Source organism: Chlorocebus sabaeus, chromosome 13, assembly GCF_047675955.1.
Source record: "Chlorocebus sabaeus isolate Y175 chromosome 13, mChlSab1.0.hap1, whole genome shotgun sequence".
Lineage (NCBI taxonomy): Eukaryota > Metazoa > Chordata > Mammalia > Primates > Cercopithecidae > Chlorocebus > Chlorocebus sabaeus.
This window is the reverse complement of record NC_132916.1, coordinates 90,420,234-90,435,771: the sequence shown is the minus strand read 5'-3', so window position 1 is coordinate 90,435,771 and position 15,538 is coordinate 90,420,234. Positions and strand designations below refer to the sequence as shown.

Below are 15,538 nucleotides of genomic sequence, written 5' to 3'. Positions count from 1 at the left end.
CTATAAGAAACTTAAATAAATCAACAAGAAAAAAACAAAATAACCCCATTAAAAAGTGAGCAAAGGACAGACACTTCTCAAAAAAGACGTAAAAGTGACCAACAAACATATGAAAAAATGCTTACATTACTAATCATCAGAGAAATGCAAATCAAAACCACAATAAGATACCATCTCATATTAGTCAGAATGGCTAGTATTAAAAATTCAAAAAATAACAGACATTGGTGAGGCTGTGAAGAAAAGAGAACATTTATACACTGTTAGTGAAAATGTAAATTACTTCAGCCACTATAGAAAGGACCCTGGGAATTTCTCAAGAGCTAAAACAGTGACCATTTGACCTAGAAATCCCATTCCTGTGTATATAACCAAATTGTTCTACAAAAAAGTAACATATACTTCTATGTTCCTTACAGCACTATTCAAAATAGCAAGGACATGAAAACAACCTAGGTGCCCACCAACTGTGGATTGGACAAAGAAAGTATAGTGCATATACACTACGGAATACCATGTAGCCATAAAAAAGAATGAAATCATGTTCTTTGCAGCAACATGAATGCAGCTGGAGGCCATTGTCCTAAGCAAATTAATGTAGGAACAGAAAAGCAAGTATCACATGTTCTCACTCATAAGTGGGAGCTAAATCTTGACATAGAGTTTGGAACAATAAACACCAGGGACTACTATAAGGGAGAGAGAGGTAGAGTGGTGAAAATCTTCCTATTGGAAGTTGGGGTCACACTCTGAGTGTTGGGATCAGTGGAAGCGCAAGCCTCAGCATCATACAATATACCATTGTAACAAACCCACACATGTACCTCTTGAATCTAAAATAAAATGGAAATAAAAATAAATAAATAAATAAAATAAAAATAAAATATGACTGCATAAAGTAATAATTAGATAAGCCTATAATGTTTAAAGATGTAATTTATATAACAATGGTAACACAAAAATGGGGCCATAGAACAAACATATAGTGGCAGAGTTTTTTGTATATTATTGACATTAAATTGGTATTAATCCAAAGTGCTTGTTGTAATTGCTAATTATAATCTCCAGGGCACCCACTAAGAAAATAAGTCAAAAATATAGTAAAATAAAAAAAGAAAGGGAACTAACATGTTACAATAAAAAATATATATGTAACAAAAAGAAGGTAATAATGAAGGGCTAGAGGAGCAAAAAAGGGCATAAGAGAAATATATAACACAAATCGTAAAGTGGCAGATATAAATATTTTCATATCAGTTATGACATTAAATGTAAATGGATTAAAATTCCAATCAAAAGGTAGAGATTGGAAAATAGATTTAAAAACATGATCCAGCCATATGCTGTCTACAAAATATGTAATTATTTTAAGCAAAAATTATTTATTTTATTTTATTACTATTATTTTTTTGAGACGGGGTTTCGCTCTGTCACCCAGGCTGCAGTGCAGTGTCTCAATCTCTGCTCACTGCACCCCCCGCATCCTGGGTTCAAGCAATTCTCCTGCCTAAGCCTTCTGAGTAGCTGGGATTACAGGCACGTGCCACCACGCCTGGCTAATTTTTTTTGTTTTTAGTAGACGCGGGGGTTTCAGCATGTTGGTCAGGCTGGTCTTGAACTCCTGATCTCGTGATCCACCCACCTCGACCTCCCAAAGTGCTGGGATTACAGGCATGAGCCACCGAGCCCGGCCTATTTTTAAGAAAAATGTATAATTTCTCATTTTCTACTCTTGGCATAAATTTTAATTATTTCCAGTGGAACCAAAACCTCCTAAACCCCTTTCAGTGTCATCCAAAACTTGAACTTCTTCTGTTTCTAGATTTAAAAAAAAAAAAAAATCCATTCAGAACTGAACTGTACAATTTGATCACTGTTTTTGACTTCAAACTTTGCCAAAATTAAACAGTACAACACCAATATTTCCTCTATAATTTTCATCTATGACACCAGCTCCTACATCAATAAAGTGTTTTGCAGCCAAGCCAGACCATGGAACTACTCTTCCATAACACCCAGAGAAGGAAGAGCTATCTGAATGTCTGTTTTCATGAGTGCTTTCTCCATAGGTGGTATTGTCTAATCATGGGCATTGTACAGGTTGTAGCCTGCATTTCTCACAGACCCTCAGGTTGGAGCCATGGCATACTCAGAGAGCTGGGCAAGGCACAGCTGCATGCCCCTCTCCTCCACAGGCCAGTCAATTTGCTGGGGGAAGCGGTGAGTGTTTCTTCAGAGCAGGTTATGACAGAGCAAGAAGGCAAGCAAGGAGAAAGCCCAGAGAACTAGAGAGCACAGGATTGACACCATGGCAGTGAACCGGCCAAAAATGTCAACATATACTTTTGATTCAAAAACGTTTCTTTCTTTCTTTCTTTCTTTTTTTTTAGTATAAATGCTTTTTTTGTAGACCACCTACATGACATGTTTTTCTTAAAAACAATGCCTCCACTCCAAATAAATCACGGTCAAAATAAATGAAGAGCTCAAGATGACATCAGTCCCATTTGTCTTAAGTTCTGGTGTTGTGTGGCTGACAAGCAGAAGCCTGTTATGATGACAGGTAATAGATCCAAAGTAATTGCCAAATTTGTTAATATTTTTTCCATCTCTAAGCCATCCTTAAAGGAAATCACATATGGGTTACGCCAACCTCACGGTAGTCCTGTGGAGCAACCATGCCATCTGGATTCATGTTTTCACCCATAAAGAACCGGTAGCTTTTGAAATTAGCAAGGATGTGCTTGATTTGTTCTGCAGCCCCTGTCATAAAAGGTTTTACCCTTTCTGGTCTCTGTTCTTCAAGTTTGCCATTGGTTGATTTCATATAATCTTTGGTGTGTTATACTTCTTGTAGACTTGCTTTTGTGAAGCTTGTTTCCTGCAGATGATGGTTCATGACAGTATGCATACCAGTGATTACTGTGCTTTCGGTACCTTTGCTTTCAGTGCCTTCGGCGGAGGCATTTCCACCAATGAGCAAGTCATCAATGTTACCTTCTGTCCTACTTACCATCTTCCCCTCCACCTCCAGGCACAGCCCATCCACAGTCTCCCAGATCTTGTAAATGTGGGAGAACATCTCATCATGGCTGATGAAGTCCCAGTAGATAAATCATGATGGCAGCTGAAAGGAGACGATGGCATCTCTAGCTTAGCAGGAGCCCACAGCTCGGAGTGAGTGGGGTTCAGCTTGAGCAGCACTCCAAGGGAGGGGGGAGCGGCAGAAAAGTAAAACCAATTTCAAAAACCAAAGCAAGAAAATAAAAGGATGGTAAAGGGGATATAATGCATAAGGTAACCAAAAGAGAGCTGGAGTTTCTATATTAATATCGAACAAAGTAGACTTTAAGAAGAACATTTTGTAATGATAAAAGAATAAATTCATCAGAAATAAGAAAAACAATTATAAATGTGTGTACATGTGACAACAAAATCTAAAAATACACGAAGTAAAAACTGACAGAAATGCAAAGAAAATACTCAATTCAATAACAACAATCGGAAACTTCAATACCTCACTTTTAATAATGGATATAACAAGGAGACAGAAGATCAAAAAGAAAATAAAAGGCTGAAACAACACTTGAAGTAAACCCAGCAGACATCTAAATAACACTACACTCAACAACAGAATATACAGTCTTTCCAAGTGCACATGGAACATTCTTCAGGATAGAGGACATGTCGGGCCACAAAACCAGCCTCCATAAATTAAAAAGGATTTATATCATGTAAAGAATGTCCTCCGACTACAATGGAATAAAATTAGAAATTAACCAATGAACAAAATTTAGGAAATTCACAAATATATAGAAATTAAGCAACACACTACTAAAACAAACAAACAAACAAAAACCAATGGATTAAAGAAGAAATCACAAAGGAAATTAGAAAGTACTTTGAGATGAATGAAAATGAAAAAAACAAACAAACAAAAAAACATGACTCATGGGATACATTGAAGGCAGTGTTTAGAGCGAAATTTATCACTCAAAATGCCCATATTTTAAAAAATAGCAAACTCAATAACAAAAAAATAGAAATAACCCTATTAAAAATGGGCAAAGAATTTAAATAGACATTTTTCAAAAGAAGATATACAAACAGCCAACAAGAATATGAAAAAATGTTCAATATCAGAGAAATACAAATTAAAACCACAATGATACATCATCTCATACCTATTAGAATGGCTATTATCAAACACACGAAAAATAACAAGTATTGATGAAATTCTCAGGAGAAAATATAGGAGTAAATATTTATGTCTTAGGACCAAGCAATGGTTTCCTGGATATGAAACCACTTTTTATAATATTAAAAGCTTTTGTGCTTAAGGGACACTATCAAGAAAGTGAAAAGACAATCCACATAATGAGAGAAAATATTCACAAATCATGTATCTTATAAGGAGTTTGTATCCAGAATACATAAACAACTCTTACAACTCAACGACAAAAACATAAATAACTCAGTTTTAGAAATACAAAAAGGATTTAGTAGCCATTTCTCCAACTAAGATATACAAATGGCTAATAAGTACATAAAAAGATGCTCAAAATAATTAGCTGTTAGAGAAATGCAAATTATAACCAATGAGATATAACTTCATAACCACTAATACTTTGCAAAACAATTTGGCAACACCCTTTCCTTAAGATGTAGAAACATTGAGTTTCTACATAAATCAGTCATTCTGCTCCTAGAGAGAATTGAAAACATATATTCACACAGAAACCTTTCCTAGAATTTCATAATAGCATTATTCATAACAGGCAAGAAGTGAAAAGAATCCAAACGTCAATCAATTGATGGATGAATAAATACAATGTTTTATATTCATACAATGGAATATTATGCACCCATAAGAAGGAATGCAGTACTGATACACACTGTAACCTGGATGAACCATGAAAATATTATGCTAAGTGAAAGGAGTTAGTCACAAAGAACTGCATATAGTATGAATCTGCTTATATTCAATTTCCGGAATAGGGAAATTCATAAAGACAGAAAATAGATTGCTAATTTCCTAGGTCTGGAGAAGATGGGGAGAAATGTAGAGTGGCTGCTAATGGGGGTTTCTTTAGGGGGTGACAAAAATGTTCTAAAATTGACTTGGTGGTAGTTGTACATCTTTGTGGATATAGTAAAAACAACTGAATTGTACACTTAAAAAAATGTAAATTTTATAGTATTTGAATTACATTTCAATAAAACTATTATTTAAAAATAGAGTTACCATTGAGTGCTAAGTAACATTTCTATCTCTTTTGAAGACCCAGGTTCTTAGGCACAATGGTCTGGGACAGATTGAAGGTTATAGGGCTGAGACAATAAAATCAGGTTAATCTTATATTAGTAATTCTCACGAAAATGAGATTACGTTGCTGGTCTATTTTAAAGCTTGTCCTTTAGCTTCTCTTAGCTAAGGGAAATCAAAGGCTCCACAATTTTGTAAAAATACAAGCAAGCCTATGGAAGTGCTACAGATGGGTTCATAATTAAAGCAAGGTGATTTATTCATCTACCAGTTCTGTGAACTTTAGCAAGACATACACTCAAATCTTTGACTGTGCCTTCTGTAAAATAGAGATTTAAAAAGTACTTACTGTACTTCATAGTATTGTTGAGATAATTAAATGAGATTTAATAGATAAACAATGCCAGGCACATGGAAAAGATATGATGGATGCTAGCTGCCCTTAAAGATATATGTTAATTCATGCACACATATGTTTATTGCAGCACTATTCACAATAGTAAAGGCTTAGAACCAACCCAAATGTCCATCAGTGTAGACTGGATTAAGAAAATGTGGCACATATACACCATGGAATACTATGCAGCCATAAAAAAGGATGAGTTCACGTCCTTTGCAGGGACGTGGATGAAGCTGGAAACTATCATTCTCAGCAAACTATCACGAGATCAGAAAACCAAACACCATATGTTCTCACTCACAAGTAGGAGTTGAACAATGAGAACACATGGATACAGGGAGGGGAACATCACACACCAGGGCCAGTCCATGGATTGGGGGCTAGGGGAGGGATAACATTAGGAGAAATACCTAATGTAGGTGATGGGTTGATGGGTACAGCAAACCACCAGGGCACGTGAATGCCTATGTAACAAAACTGTACTTTCTGCACATGTAACCCAGAACTTAAGGTATTTTTAAAAAAAGATATATGTGAATTATTCTGCAGAGGGAAGGGGGAAACTCAGGCATGGTAATGTCAGTCTTCCTTACATATCAGCTGGGTTCCCTTTAATGGGAGAGAACAGGCTGCTCAACTCCCCACAAAAATGTTCCTTGAGTGCAATTAGTACCTACCACTACTTCCAGTACTTCCCGGTCCATCATTCTACGGACAGGTGCATCGGCCTACCCAGCTCCTGCCCACTGTCATTCGACGAAGCATCTTTTCCAGGCCTGCCCAATCCATCCCTGTATCACCAGAGAGCAAGCTCTTTGGAAACTGTTTTGCAAGTTTGGGAGAGCAGATTATTATATTGTCTCTTTTGACATAGAATGAGAAATTATGCCACAGAAGAACCAAGACTGTTGCCCAAGGTCTCAGATAGTGTGCTGTTTCTAATATGTGCTTCCTCCCAGTCAAAAGAGATAAAAATGTATTAAAGTTTGACTCAACGAGATTAGAGAGCCAGATGGATCCGGATATGCTGAACTAGGCAAAGGATTTTCTCTCTCTATGCGTCCTCAACTTTGAAAAGGCTGCTGTGAGAATTAAATAAAACAATGAAAGTAAAGTGTTGACCATAGAGCTTACCTCTCCTCATATTTCCTATAGCTTAAAAAAGTATGTGTTACATGTATACTTTTTGAAACTGTCTTTGCAAACATTATAACAGTGAGAAAATTATGACAGTGAAAGAGATCCGATCTAACCAACCCCCATCTTGCCTTTAACCTCCAAACTGCTCTTGGTCATTCTTGGGCTTAGACCAACCAAGCTAATTTTGGGAGACCTTTATAGTTTAGATGATAATAGCCCTTCCCCAAAACTAAACTGCCTTTGTAAAGCTAACGAAAGGCCACCAGGTTAGAGTGTGAGGGGTCTAAATTCTGCTAAGGAGTAGATATAAACAATTACCAGCCATTATCCGAGAGGTCACAAGACTTGTAACTTCCCCCATTACTCTTGCAGATAACATCACTACTGTAGACCCTAGGATTGGCCTTTTGAGATGTCTTTTCAGGTGTTTGTATTTCTGATGACCTGTGTGTCCACTCAGACCCACCAACTCCTGCAGCTGGTCCTGTGGCCTCACCCAGAAGCCGACTCCCTGGCCCACTAAACTATCCTTGAAAAACCGTAGCCTTCAAATTTTCTGGGAGATTAATTTGGGTAACAACTCTGTCTCCCATGTGGCATGGCTGGCCTCATGTCAATTAAACTCTATTGCAATGCCATGGTCTCGGTGAATTTGTTGTTGTTTTTTTTTTGTTTGTTTGTTTTGTTTTTTTTTGCAGTGGGCAGGAAGAACTCACGGGGCAGTTACATTTTCTTCAAAATGTAGTAGATAAAAATATGTAACTATGTTTTTTCCACAAGTGGTTACATTCTTTCAAATTTCTAATTTTCTGATGGAAAAAAGGGGGGCATTACAGAATAAAAGGTAGCTTGCTTCAAATGGGAATTGGACTGTTAATGATTATTAATATACAAATGTGAGAAAAAAGCTTGATCTTTGGAGCACTATACTTTCTGATAATTGTTTCCGGAACAAGTGAAATCCTCATTTTTCTGCAACAGCTTTAGGGCAGGCTAACCTATAAATTTCTTTTTAAATAACTGTTGAGTCTATTACAAAGAGTTCTAAATTTGCTAGGCAGTGCGGCCCACATATATCCTTGGGATAACAAAGCATACTGTGATTCTTTGGCCTCTAACCTCTCATACAACATACCAGAAAAATGATGTAAGGTTTCTGAAATCCCCCTATTTCTATTGGGGAAAAAGCTAGAAATGACTCTTTGCCAATTGTGTGATAAGTTTAAGAAATAATATTTTTTTAACTTTTAGGTTCAGGGATACAGGTGAAGGTTTGCTATATAGGTAAACTCATGTCATGGGGGTGTGTTATACTTGTTATTTCATCACCCAGGTATTAAGCCTAGCACCTGTTAGTTATTTTTCCTGATCATATCCCTCCTCCCACCTTCCACCCTGAAGTAGACCCTAGTGTATGTTGTTCCCTTCTTTGTGTTCATGGGTTCATCATTTATCTCCCACTTATAAGTGAGGACATGTGGTATTTGGTTTTCTGTTCCTATGTTAGTTTGCTAAGGATATGGTCTCAAGCTCCATCCATGTTCCCACGAAAGACATTATTGCGTTCATTTTTATGGCTGCATAGTATTCCATGATGTATATATACCACAGTTTCTTCATCCAATCTGTCACTGATGGACATTTAGCTTGATTCCATGTCTTTGCTATTGGGAATGGTGCTGCAATGAACATTTGCCTACATGGATCTTTATGACAGAATGATTTATATTCCTCTGGGTATACACTCAGTAATGGAACTGGTGGGTAGAATGATAGTTCTGCTTTTAGCTCTTTGAGGAATCACCATACTGTTTTCCACAATGTTAGAACTAATTTACACTCCCACCAACAGTGTATAAGTGTTCCATTTTCTCCACAACCTAGCCAGAATCTGTTAGTTTTTGAGTTTTTAATAATGGCCATTCTGACTGGTGTGAGAGGGTATCTCACTGTGGTTTTGATTTTCATTTCTCTAATGAACAGTGATATTCAGCTTGCATTCATGTATTTGTTGGCTTCTTTTGAAAAGTGTCTGTTCATGTCCCTTGCCCACTTTTTAATAGGGTTGTTTGTTTTTATTTGTAAATTTGTTTAAGTTCCTTGTAAATGCTGGATATTAGATCTTTGTCAGATGCATAGTTTGCAAATAATTTCTCTCATTCCATAGGTTTCTGTTTACTCTGTTGATATTTTATTTTTCTGTGCAGATGCTCTTAAGTTTAATTAGACCTCATTTGTCAATTTTTACTTTTGTTTCCATTGCTTTTGGTGTCTTTGTCATGAAATCTTTGTTCCTATGCTCAGGGTGGTATTGCCTAGGTTGTCTTCTGGGGTTTTCATAGTTTTAGGTTTTACATTTGAGTCTTCAATCCATCTTGAGTTGATTTTTATATATGGTGTAAGGAACGGGTCCCACTTCAACCTTCTGCATATGGGTAGCCAGTAATCCCAGCATCATTATTGAAAAGGGAGTCTTTTCCCCATTGCTTGTTTTTGTCAGCTTTGTTGAATATCAGATGTGTGGCCTTATTTTTGGGCTCTCTATTCTGTTCCATTGATCTATATGCCTGTTTTTGTACTAGTACCTTCCTGTTTTGGTTACTGTAACCTTGTAATATAGTTTGAAGTTGAGTAACATGATGACTCCTGCTTTGTTATTTTTACTTATGGTTGCTTTGTCTATTTGGGCTCTTTTTTTGGTTCCATATAAATTTTAAAATAGTTTTTTCTAGTTCTGTGAAGAATGTAGTTCAATGATAAGAATAGCATTGAATATGTAAATTGCTTTGGGCAGTATGGCCATTTTAACGATATTGATTCTTCCTATCCATGAGCATGGGATATTTTTCCACTTGTATGTGTCTTCTCTGAAGAAATGATGTTTCTTTTTAACATTTTGAAGCATATCATTGAAAAATTGGCAACGTAGAGGTTCCCCTTTACTACACAACTGATTGAAATTGCAGGCCATCTCCTTAAATAGCCAACTCCTTGTTTTTTTTCACTATGTTCTTGCGGTTGACATAAAAAAATAATTCTTATATTTTTTAGTCCTTCTTGGAAATTACAAATGCTGTCAGTATTTTGAAATTTTATTTCCTTTTTTATTGATATATACATATTTTGAGGGTACATGTCATATTTTGATACTTGTGTACAGTTTGTAATGATCAAATCAGGGTAATTGGAACAGCCATCGCCTCAAACATTGTACTTGTGTTGAGAACACTTAAGTCTTCTCCTCTTGCTTTTTTTGAAATATACAATAAAGTATTAACTATAATTTCCCTACTGTACTATGGAATACTATAACTTATAGCTTCTGTCAAGGCATTTGAACCAAAGCAACTCCATTTTAATAGGAGCTGGGTAAAATGAGGCTGAAACTACTGGGATGCATTCCCAGACAGTTAAGGCATTCTAAGTCACAGGATGAGGTAGGAGGTCAGCACAAAATACAGGTCATAAAGACCTTGCTGATAAAACAGGTTACAGTAAAGGAGTGAGCCAAAACCCACCAAAATCAAAATGGCAACAAGAGTGACCTCTGATCGCCCTCACTGCTACACTCCCACCAGCACCATGACAGTTCGCAAATGCTGTGGCAACATCAGGAAGTTATCTTATATGGACTCAAAAGGGGAGGCATGAATAATCCATCCCTGTTTAGCACATCATCAAAAATAACCATAAAAATAGGTAACCAGCAGCCCTCGGGGCTGCTCTGTCTATGGAGAAGCCATTCATTTATTCCTTTACTTTTTTAAATAAACTTGCTTTCACTTTGCACTGTGGACTCACCCTGAATTCTTTCTTGCACAAGATCCAAGAACCCTCTCTTGGGGTATGGATTGGGAACACTGTCCTGTACCACTTCTATCTAACTGTATGTTTGTGCCCCTTAATTAAGTTGAAAATGGTTTTTAAGAAAGAAAGAAGAAAAAAATGCCAAACACAATTTTGCCTGGAAAGAAATACTTTGTGCAAATGGAGCACTTGTGAGGTTTGTCACATATCCTGTTTTGTTACTTTCATAAAAAAAATAAAACCTCCTCAGGTCGTTATCATTCATTGCTCCCTACACAGACAAGCCCTGATAAGGAAGACTCTTGGTATCCTGAAGTTTTTCCATAGCCATAGAGTCAATACCCTTATCAGAAGCAGATCTCTGAATTACTGCATTTTGAAAAAATTTTGTCAGAAAATGAGAACAACTTGGAGAGTGCTTCTCTACCACTTATAAGAGAGAAAACCTTAAAAGAGAGAAAAACTATAAGTAGAAGTTATACTTTTTCTAAGAGAAAAAGAAAACATTCTTGTTTCACTATGAAAAAAAATTATCCTGTCAGCTTTTTATAATTGCATGAAAAAATTAATCTTTTATATTTTTTAAACAAGGGGAATAATCTACCCCTTGTTTAGCATATCATCAAGAAATAACCATAAAAAAGGCAAATAGCAGCCCTCAGGACTGCTCTGTCTGTGGAATAGTCATTCTTTTATTCCTTTACTTTCCTAATAAACTTGCTTTCACTTTACAGACTCTCCCTGGATTCTTTCTTGTGTGAAATCCAAGAACCCTCTTTTGGGGTCTGGATCAGGGCTCCTTTCCTCTAACAGTATCATACAAGTAGTTTCACAGCCCTAAAAATCATCTGTGCTCCACATGTTCCTTCTTTGCTCCAAACCCCTGGCAAACACTTATCCTTTTACTGTCTCCAAGTTTGCCTTTTCCAGAATGTCATATATATCATACAGTAGGTAGCCTTTTCAGATTAGCTTCTTTCACTAGTAATATGCATTTAAGTTTCTTCCATGTCTTTTCATTTTTTGATAGCTCATTTCTTTTTAGCACTAAATAATATTTCAATATACCATTGTCTGGATGGACCACAGTTTATTCATTTACCTAATAAAGGACATCTTGTTTGCTTCCAAGTTTTGGCAATTATGAATAAAACTGCTCTAAACAGTTCATCCACAGGTTTTTGTGTGGACATAGGTTTTTAACATATTTGAGCAAATACCAGGGTGATTGGTTGCTGGATTGTATGGTAAAGATATGTTTATTTTTCTAAGAAATGACAAACTGTCTTCCAGAATGGTTATATCATTTTTTATTCCCACCAATAATGAATGAGAGTACCTGTTGCTCTACATCCTCACCAGCATTTGGTGTTGTCAGTGTTCTGGATTTCGCCCATTCTAAAGGTATGTAGTGGTATTGTCAGAGGCGTTTGAACCAGAGCAACTCCATCATGAATAGAGGCTGGGTAAAATAAGGCTAAGACCCGCTGGTAGTTAGGCATTGTAAGTAACAGTTTGAGATAGGAGGTAGGCACGAGATACAGGTCATAAAGACCTTTCTGATAAAACAGGTGCAGTAAAGAAGCCGGCAAATCCCACCAAAACTAAGATGGCAATGACAGTGACTTCTGGTCATCCTCACTACTACACTCCCACCAGCACCATGACAATTTACAAATGCCATGGCAATGTCAGGAAGTCACTCTATATGGTCTAAAAAGGGGAAGCATGAATAATCCACCCCTTGTTTAGCATATAATCAAGAAATAACCATAAAAATGGGCAACCAGCAGCCCTCCCGGCTGCCCTTGCTACGGAGTAGCCATTCTTTATTCTTTTACTTTCCTTTTTTTTTTTTTTTTGAGACGGAGTCTCGCTCTGTCGCCCAGGCTGGAGTGCAGTGGCCGGATCTCAGCTCACTGCAAGCTCCGCCTCCCGGGTTTATGCCATTCTCCCGCCTCAACCTCCCGAGTAGCTGGGACTACAGGCGCCCGCCACCTCGCCCAGCTAGCTTTTTTTTTTTTTTTTGTATTTTTTTAGTAGAGATGGGGTTTCACCGTGTTAGCCAGGATGGTCTCGATATCCTCAACCTAGTGATCCGCCCCTTTCGGCCTCCCAAAGTGCTGGGATTACAGGCTTGAGCCACCGCGCCCGGCCTTCTTTTACTTTCTTAATAAACTTGCTTTCACTTTACTCTATGGACTCGCCCTGAATTCTTTCTTGTGTGGGATCCAAGAACCCTCTCTTGGGGTCTGGATCAGGACCCCTTTCCATTAACAGTATCTCATTGTTTTAATTTGCATTTCCCTGATGACATATGATATGATGTGGGGTGTCTTTTCATATGCTTATTTGCAATGTGGATGTCTTCTTTAGTAAGGTATCTGTTAGATCTTTAGCCCATTTTTTAATCAGGTTGTTTGTTTTCTTACTGTTGAGTTTCAAGAGTTCTTTGTATATTTGGGGTAATAGTCCTTTATCAGATATGTCATTCAGAAATATCTTCTCCTAGTCTGTTTCTTGTCTACTCACTGTCTTGACAATGTACTTGGAAGAGCAGTAGTTTTAACCTTAATGAAGTCCAGTTTTCCAATCCTTTATTTAATGGTTCATGCCTTTGGCATTGTATCTAAAATGTCATCATTATACTCAAGATCATATTCTCCTATATTATTTTCTAGGAGCTGTATAGTATTATTTTTACAGTTAGGTCTATGATAAATTTTGAGTTAATCGTTGGGAAAGGTATAAAATCTGTAAGATCTGTGTCTAGATTCTTTTTATTTTTTTATTTTTTATTTTGCATGTGGATGTTCTAGCACTATTTGCTGAAAAAACTACCTTTTTCTCCATTGTACTGCCTTTGCTCATTTGTCAAGAAGCAGTTGGCTATGTTTATCTTGGTTTATTTCTGGACTCCCTGTTTAATTGTATTGACCTATTTGTCTTTTTTTTTTTTCAGTATTACATTGTCTTGACTACTGCAGTTCATAGTAAGTCTTGAAGTCAAGTAGTATCAGTTCTCTAACTTTGTTCTCATTCAATATTGCATTGGCTATTCTGGATCTTCTTGCCTCTCCATATAACCTTTAGAATCAGTTTGTCAACCTCCACAAAATAACTTGCTGAGAATTTTAGGGAATTGTGTTGAATTTGGGGAAGAGTGGAGAAGAACGGACATCCTCAAAATATTGTCTTCATATCCATGAATATGACATATCTATTTACTTAATTCTTTTTTGATTTCTTTTTTCAGGGTTTTCTAGCTTTCTCATATAGATCTGGTACACATTTTTTCAGATTTATACCTAAGTATTTTATTTTTTGGGTAGGCCAATGTAAATGGCACTGTTTTTCATTTCAAATTCCACTTGTTCATTTCTGGTATATAAAAAAGTAATTGATATTTTGCGTATGAATTTTATATCCCATCCTACAACCCTGCTATAATTGCTTGCTAATTCCAGGAGTGTTTGCATCAATTCTTTTGGATGTTATACATAGACAATCACATCATCTGTGAATAAAGACAGTTTTATTTCTCCCTTCACAATCATTATACATTTTATTTCCTGTTCTTGTCTTACTGAATGAGCTAGGACTTACAGTACCTACATTCTTGTTTGTGGCAATGTTGAAAAGCAATGGTGAAAGGAAATATCTTTGCTTTGTTTCTGATCTTAGTGGGAAAGCTTCAAGTTTCTCACAAGTAAGTATGATGTTAGCTGTAGGTTATTTTATAGATTTTTTTTTTTTTTTTTTTTTTTTTTTTTTTTTTTTTTTTTTTACTGGAGATAGAGTTTCGCTCTTGTTGCCCAGGCTGGAGTGCAATGGCACGATCTCAACTCACTGCAACCTCCGCCTCCCAGGTTCAAGCAATTCTCCTGCCTCAGCCTCCCAAGTATCTGGGATTACAGGCATGTGCCACCATGCCCAGCTAATTTTTGTATTTTTTAGTAGAGATGGGGTTTCACCATGTTGGTCAGGCTGGTCTCAAAATGCTGACCTCAAGTGATCCACCCGTCTCTGTCCCCCAAAGTGCTGGAATTATATATAGATAGTTTTAACAAGTTGGGGAAGTTCTCTGTTCCTAATTGACTGAGATTATTTATTATGAGTGGGTATTCAGTTTTGGCAAATGCTTTTTCCGTATCTATTGTTATGAATTTTTATTCTTTGTGCACACAGTCTCTGAAAATAAGGATAAAGGAAAAATTAATATAAATGAAATTAAAATTTGTATTCTTTAGCTTGTTGATATGATGGAGTACATTAATTGATTTTTGAATAAATGTTGAACCAGCCTTGAATACCTGTGCTAAATCTCACTTACTCATAGAGCATGACTCTTTTTATACATTTGTTTAATTTGCTAATATTTTATTGATCCTTTTATCTAATCAATGCCAGAGAATACAGTTTATATCAGAAAGGAAATGATTATAAATCCATGGTTCAATTTTAATGTCATCTAGACAGATAGAACTTTTGATAGACTTCTGAAGTTTTCTGGGTATTTTCAGATTTTTCTTTTCTAGAAAATAAACATTATCAAAACCTCTTAGCAAGCTGGAAATAGAAGAGAACTTCCTTAATTTGGCAAAGATGTTATAGGACTACTACATTCAACTGCTTATTGCACAGTGACAGAACAATATATCAAAACAGCAGGAGTTGCAGCAAAGAGTTTAATCATCATAAAACAGCCAAATAAGGAGACAGGAGGGAACATCAAATCCACATCTCCAAAAGATTGGGAGATGGGACTTTTAAGGGACCTGAACAGGTGACAGGCTAAAATGTAGTGACTGCTAATTGGTCAAGAAGTGAGAGGTGAAGTCATGGTGTAGGTAGATTAAGAGACTACATTCCTGTCCTGAGTCAGTTCTGCTCTGGGGGTCTTCAGACCAGCTGACATCAGCCAT

General features: G+C 36.6%; 2 pseudogenes; both read right to left on the bottom strand.

Annotated features, from left to right (window-relative positions):
• Positions 1–1,435: 1,435 nt before the first annotated feature.
• Positions 1,436–2,193, bottom strand: LOC103240038 (deoxyuridine 5'-triphosphate nucleotidohydrolase, mitochondrial-like; annotated as a pseudogene).
• Positions 2,194–2,486: 293 nt separating this feature from the next.
• On the bottom strand, positions 2,487–3,106 carry LOC103240039 (translationally-controlled tumor protein pseudogene; annotated as a pseudogene).
• Positions 3,107–15,538: the final 12,432 nt, after the last annotated feature.